Here is a 6,991-nt window from a genome sequence, read left to right as displayed (position 1 = left end):
TAACCCGTTCATGTCTGGAGCACAAAATGAGTTAATCGAGTCATTTGACGCCACCCACGCGTCTGTACGACAAACGGTTGATGAGATAAAGGGTCACTTCCTGTTTGGTGAGGGGCACTTCCTGTTTGGCGAAATAGTCCCCAATTAAGGTTAAGGACTCTTAATCAAGTCATTTGACGCCACCCACAATTCTGTACGACAAACGGTTCATGAGATATAGGGTCACTTCCTGTTTGGTGAGGGGCACTTCCTGTTTGGCGAAATAAGCCCCAATTAAGGTTAAGGACTCTTAATCAAGTCATTTGATGCCACCTACAAGTCTGTACAACAAACGGTTCACAAGATAAAGGGTCACTTCCTGTTTGGTGAGGGGCACTTCCTGTTTGGCGAAATAGGCCCCAATTAAGGTTAAGGACTCTTAATAAAGTCATTTGACGCCACCTACAAGTCTGTACAACAAACGGTTCACGAGATAAAGGGTCACTTCCTGTTTGGTGAGGGGCACTTCCTGTTTGGCGAAATAGGCCCCAATTAAGGTTAAGGACTCTTAATCAAGTCATATGACACCACCCACGTGTCTGTACGACAAACGGTTCATGAGATGTAGAGGCACTTCCTGTTTGGCGAAGGGCACTTCCTGTTACAGAGGGGGCGGGGCTTAATCAATTACAGCTCATCCCTATTGGCCGGAAAAAGACCAAAGTTGTGTGTGAAGTTTAAGTGACGTTGCTAGGCAAAAGTATGTCAGAGTAATGTGAGGCCAAAGTTTCTGTTTTTTTTCGGAGTCCCCCATTGAAAGACAATGGGTTTTTTTGCGCATAGTTTTTTACGAATTACGTTGCCATGGTAACGCGGATCGGAAAGAAAAGTAATAGCACACCATTCCCGGCCGAGCCACACATTTTGATGTATATATTGCGGGGGTGGCATAAATCGTGTGGCAGTTATTACGTGCCGAAATTTCCCCCATTCTAAGTCAATGGGGTTTTTTGGCGTCGTTTTTGCGAATTACGTTGCAATGGTAACGCGGATCGGAAAGAAAAGTAATAGCACCCCATTCCCGGCCGAGCCGCACGTTTTGATGTATATATTGCGGCGGTGGCGTAAATCGTGCGGCAGTTATTACGTGCCGAAATGTACTTACTTACTTAAGTATGGCGGATTACAATAAGTGTTTTGCCATTGCGTTGCATGGCAGGCACACTTAATAATAATAAACGATCTGTCAGTGCATTTAAACTCGATGGCTATAGCCCAGTCAACGTCTAGTCTTACCACTGACATGACCGGGTCCAATGTGCAGCTCCATAGTATCGCTACACCTCCCGGTATTCTCCCACGTATCAACTTGTCCCTGAGGTCGGTTGTTGACTCCCCAGCTCCGTGGAAGTTGGGGTGCAGTGCATTTAGCCCATCAAGATCCTGTTTAGCCAGCCACATCTCCTGAAGACTTCCTGTTTGGCGAAATAGTCCCCAATTAAGGTTAAGGACTCTTAATCAAGTCATTTGACGCCACCCACAATTCTGTACGACAAACGGTTCATGAGATATAGGGTCACTTCCTGTTTGGTGAGGGGCACTTCCTGTTTGGCGAAATAAGCCCCAATTAAGGTTAAGGACTCTTAATCAAGTCATTTGATGCCACCTACAAGTCTGTACAACAAACGGTTCACAAGATAAAGGGTCACTTCCTGTTTGGTGAGGGGCACTTCCTGTTTGGCGAAATAGGCCCCAATTAAGGTTAAGGACTCTTAATAAAGTCATTTGACGCCACCTACAAGTCTGTACAACAAACGGTTCACGAGATAAAGGGTCACTTCCTGTTTGGTGAGGGGCACTTCCTGTTTGGCGAAATAGGCCCCAATTAAGGTTAAGGACTCTTAATCAAGTCATATGACACCACCCACGTGTCTGTACGACAAACGGTTCATGAGATGTAGAGGCACTTCCTGTTTGGCGAAGGGCACTTCCTGTTACAGAGGGGGCGGGGCTTAATCAATTACAGCTCATCCCTATTGGCCGGAAAAAGACCAAAGTTGTGTGTGAAGTTTAAGTGACGTTGCTAGGCAAAAGTATGTCAGAGTAATGTGGGGCCAAAGTTTCTGTTTTTTTTCGGAGTCCCCCATTGAAAGACAATGGGTTTTTTTGCGCATAGTTTTTTACGAATTACGTTGCCATGGTAACGCGGATCGGAAAGAAAAGTAATAGCACACCATTCCCGGCCGAGCCACACATTTTGATGTATATATTGCGGGGGTGGCATAAATCGTGTGGCAGTTATTACGTGCCGAAATTTCCCCCATTCTAAGTCAATGGGGTTTTTTGGCGTCGTTTTTGCGAATTACGTTGCAATGGTAACGCGGATCGGAAAGAAAAGTAATAGCACCCCATTCCCGGCCGAGCCGCACGTTTTGATGTATATATTGCGGCGGTGGCGTAAATCGTGCGGCAGTTATTACGTGCCGAAATGTACTTACTTACTTAAGTATGGCGGATTACAATAAGTGTTTTGCCATTGCGTTGCATGGCAGGCACACTTAATAATAATAAACGATCTGTCAGTGCATTTAAACTCGATGGCTATAGCCCAGTCAACGTCTAGTCTTACCACTGACATGACCGGGTCCAATGTGCAGCTCCATAGTATCGCTACACCTCCCGGTATTCTCCCACGTATCAACTTGTCCCTGAGGTCGGTTGTTGACTCCCCAGCTCCGTGGAAGTTGGGGTGCAGTGCATTTAGCCCATCAAGATCCTGTTTAGCCAGCCACATCTCCTGAAGACAGAGTATCTCGCACTGCTCTAATAGTTTATCCACGACGAGTCGTCTAGATTTGTCCGCCGCACTGTGCCCAACGCGCAGGCCCCGCGCATTATAAGACACAATCCGTATCATAGCGGTCCGTTATCAGGATACACGCGCTGGGGTAGTGCCCCCCGTCACCCGACCCTCCTCGGCTGGAGAGACTCTGGGCTTTCTTGGCTCAAAGTAGCGGTGTACAAACGTCCCAGCTGGCCATAGTCCAGGATCATACATTTCCGCCACGTTCATACACTCCGCGGTTACCTGAAAGGAGCTGTGTCTGGTCTGGGCTGCCTCTATCTTCCGACAGGTGACTACCCGGACCTGTTTCTCCACCAAGTAATCCTTAAGAGTGTCGGCTTCCAACTCAGGGTCAAACTTCGTGGCGAAAATATTCACCAGCTTGGTTTTAACCACCGCGATGGTGGAGCACACACCCGTGTCGACGATGCCCACCTTCTTCCTCTCCCGTTTAGCAGGCGCCCCGCCGTCCCGAGGCTCGGGCCGGGTGGCTCCTCCACGTTCAGGAGTCCTCGCTGGTCGCTGTCGCGGCAGCCGTTTTCTCACCACCTCGGTCCATTGAGGAGGTGTAGGTCGTGAGGCGTCGGTGTCCGCTTGCTCTCGTAGGTCGATGTTGCCAGTTGTTTTGTCATTTTGTTCAGACACACCAGCACTTGGTACTGGGTCCCGTTTTAGGCTGACGTTGTGCAGGGTTTCTACTGCAGACACACGTCCGGCAAGTGACACAATCACATCCCGCAGCTTCTCACAGGTGCTCGTTTGAGCCTCGATAGCACTTTTCACCCCTCTCATGTCCGTGCTTAGCTGTTGCAGCCGCCCCAGCAGTGAAGAGACATCAATATGGTCATAGCCGATAGGCGGTAGCTCGTCCAAATAATGTGAAACAAAGCGTGGAATGTTCTCCCCACATTCGTTCAATAACTTCAGGCATGCTTTGATATTGTTCGAGTCCTTCTGCGGTCCCTTGTGTGAGACGCAGCGGTGCGTGGTGGAAGGGCACAACTCAAACAAAAGCTTCTTAGACATATCAATCCACTCCGAGCTGAAATTGTTTGTGGCCAACATAACAATATCGTCATGGCCCAGAGTTCTCATCTTTATGGAGAGGAAATTTAGTTCATCCTCCACTATGATTTTACCGTCGGTTGTTCGGTAAATATCAGGTTTAATTCGAGGAGAGACTGCAGCTGCACGGCTACCTGCCGCCGCCGCCATCTTCATTCAATCCACATACATTGTGGCAGTTTCTTTTTTATTCATACGGGCGGAGCGCGAGCCGCGAGGACTAAAACCGAAAATGAAACTAGCTTTTACTTTTTCCACCACGTCGCTGACTCCAATTGCAGGAGCGCGTTGTGCCCCGTCGGCGATTTTACAACCTTTTGTGTCAAGTCTTGTAACTAAAACCTGTCACTCAATCAATGCGATTTGAGACGTGAGTTTACAGAATCACTGTACACGATCTACCCGTCTCTCATCTGGTTGTTGTTCACACACCGCGTACTGTGTCTGAAAAGCCCCAGTAGCCTACGTTACCCGACAGTGCACAGATCTACAAGCTCAGAATGCGTCGCGGATGCGACATGTTGTGAGCTTTTAGATCTGCTCCTTTCAAAGCCAGACCCGCTGTGCTGTATGGGGAAGTAGGCTATAACTCGGGCAGTCGGACTGTGGAGCGGCGAATTTTGGGAAGATGATGGCAATATTTTGGCTTATCGTCGCACTTTAATTAATAGATACGGGGGTGCAGTAATTACCGCAATACCGTCGGTAATGGGAAGACGATAACCGCGATAACAAAATGTCCATACCGCCCCCACCCTGCTTGTAGCTCTGCTTAGTGACTTCATGCACTGCCTCTCCCTGCATGTTGACGTGAGTAGCAATCTCTTCAGCCTGTCTGACCGTCTGTACTGTCTGAGATAATGTCAAATCTTGCATCAATTGCAGCTTACATGAGACTTCTTTGTCCAGCATCCCAACGACAATCCGGTCCTGGATATTCTCTCCTCGGATCGTGCCAAAGTCTCAGTGTTAACTGTTCAGACAGGTCATATAAAGCCCTTATGAAGCTCTCTGCTTTCTCCCCCGGCTTCTGAACACGCTGGTGACAACAACATTAGCGTGGGAAGTTGGGGTGCTGGGGGGCGCTCCCCTTTCCCCAGGAGCTGCCGCCTCTGCCCCCCCCCCCCCCCCCCCCCCCTCCCTGTTCAAAGCCGTTGTCCTCCAAACCACTCGTCATTATGCTCCAGAGAACGGCTGAAAACAACAGACTTCCAAGCTCACAATAGTCGCATCTGCAACGTGAGCTTGTATATCAGCTGTTTTTGTGCGCAATGCCTTGCGGGGGTGAAGTATATATGTGGAGCGTCTCTTCACCAGCCAACACAGAGAGGAGGTTGAATGAAATGAAAGCAGTGCTCCCCAAAACAACAGGTTTGGTGATCTGTTGGGAACTGAATGATTATTTTAATTCATTTGATTAATGTTGGTAAGCAAGAAATCTGTCTATATATCCTGCTGGTAGGCTGGTCACAATTATTACATAATCGTCACAATTATTTGACAAAATCACAAGTATTCTTTTCTTCTGCTTGATGAACGTAATTGTCGAACACGTTCAGTCTGGTGTCCGTGAATGGTCAGCTTGTTCGTGCAGGCGTCCGCAGTCGCCAGAGTCTCGTCTTTCTTTGCCTTCACATTGAAGTGTGTGAATCTCCTCCTTGTTACGTCTCCCAAGTAAAGCCTGACTATACTTCGTTGTACAGTATGACGTGTGTTGCAAGCCGAAAATAGCTGATCTGCAAGCTCACAACGCGTCACATTCACGAGATGTTGTGAGCTTGTAGATCAGCTATTTTAACCATGCAGAAACATATAGGATGTGCGTGACGGTTAGAAACCTCTGCCTTCACAATAATGGTGCACCTAAACATTGTGGGCATGTTTAAAAATAAAATACAAAAATAAAAATAACTAAGGGAGGGGTTGTTAATTATGACCCCCCCTCCCAAGGAGGATTTTAGGGGAGGGTCATGCTATTTTGATTTTAATCTCGGGGAGGGTGATGCTATTTTAATTTGAGTGTCAGGGAGGGCTATATATATTTTACTACAGCGTTCCTTTCAATAATACTATTATTTAATTAAGGAACGCTGTAGTAAAATACAACAATGATATCCCCCTCTGCTTTCTCCTCAATGGTACAGCCGAGCTATCACTGACGTGCTTCACAGAAGTGCGGAACTTCAGTCTCTCAATCAGTGCTTGAATGAGCACAGAGCGGAGAGATGCTCTCAAAAGTTTGTGCACGACGATATTTCATGATTATTAATCAGATCGTATGAGCATTTAACGTTATAGCGTTCATGTTTTCCTACCATCTACCATCTAATTCTACCATCTAATCAAATCACATGTATGTGAGGCACCCGTGTAGGTTCTATTGAGGGCTCTAATTGACCTAGTGCAACTTGACAGTGTAATGGAACCAATTGAACCCTACAGGTCCATTTTCCTTTTTGGACAGTTAGTTGAGGGCTTGGATGAGCCAATGGATTTTATTAAATCAATGATGTTGGAGATGCAACACTCTCAGCCGTGTCTTGGACAGTAACAATGTATTAAATAATATAACAGGCTAATAGGTCTATCTGACTGCAGTGAATCCTTCTCCAAAACAATCAATACTGCCAGCAATTAAAAGACGTAAAAGACTAGGTCAGATCAATTTGATTATTAATTAGTGCATGGGTCGCAGCTGGCTACTACAGCTGAAACCGTACACTTTATTGTGTAAAATAAAGTCCAGGACCATTATGGCTTATGGTATTCCATTCGCAGACAACAAATGCATCCCCTTGTTTTCACCTAAAAACTGGATTAATTCTTCAAAATGTGGACTACATCACATCACAGATGCAGCGCACTAAAGGTAATTATTGTGGTTTATCCAGATGCTTTGCCATTAGGCTACTCACACGAGTAATGTAATGAATATGCTGACAGACAGACAGAATAAAAAGAGTCCACGAATAGGCCTATACACTCGCTCATAATGTCAAAAAATAAATAAAAAAAAGATCCTCCTCCTCCGGCGCCGCTATCCCGCCAGCAGCGTCAGTTCTGCAAATGCTAAGGTATGGCAACATGGCTGTTGTCTTGCAC

Source organism: Nannobrachium achirus (genome assembly GCF_963921795.1).
Source record: "Nannobrachium achirus genome assembly, chromosome: 15".
Lineage (NCBI taxonomy): Eukaryota > Metazoa > Chordata > Actinopteri > Myctophiformes > Myctophidae > Nannobrachium > Nannobrachium achirus.
This window is presented reverse-complemented; position numbering follows the sequence as displayed.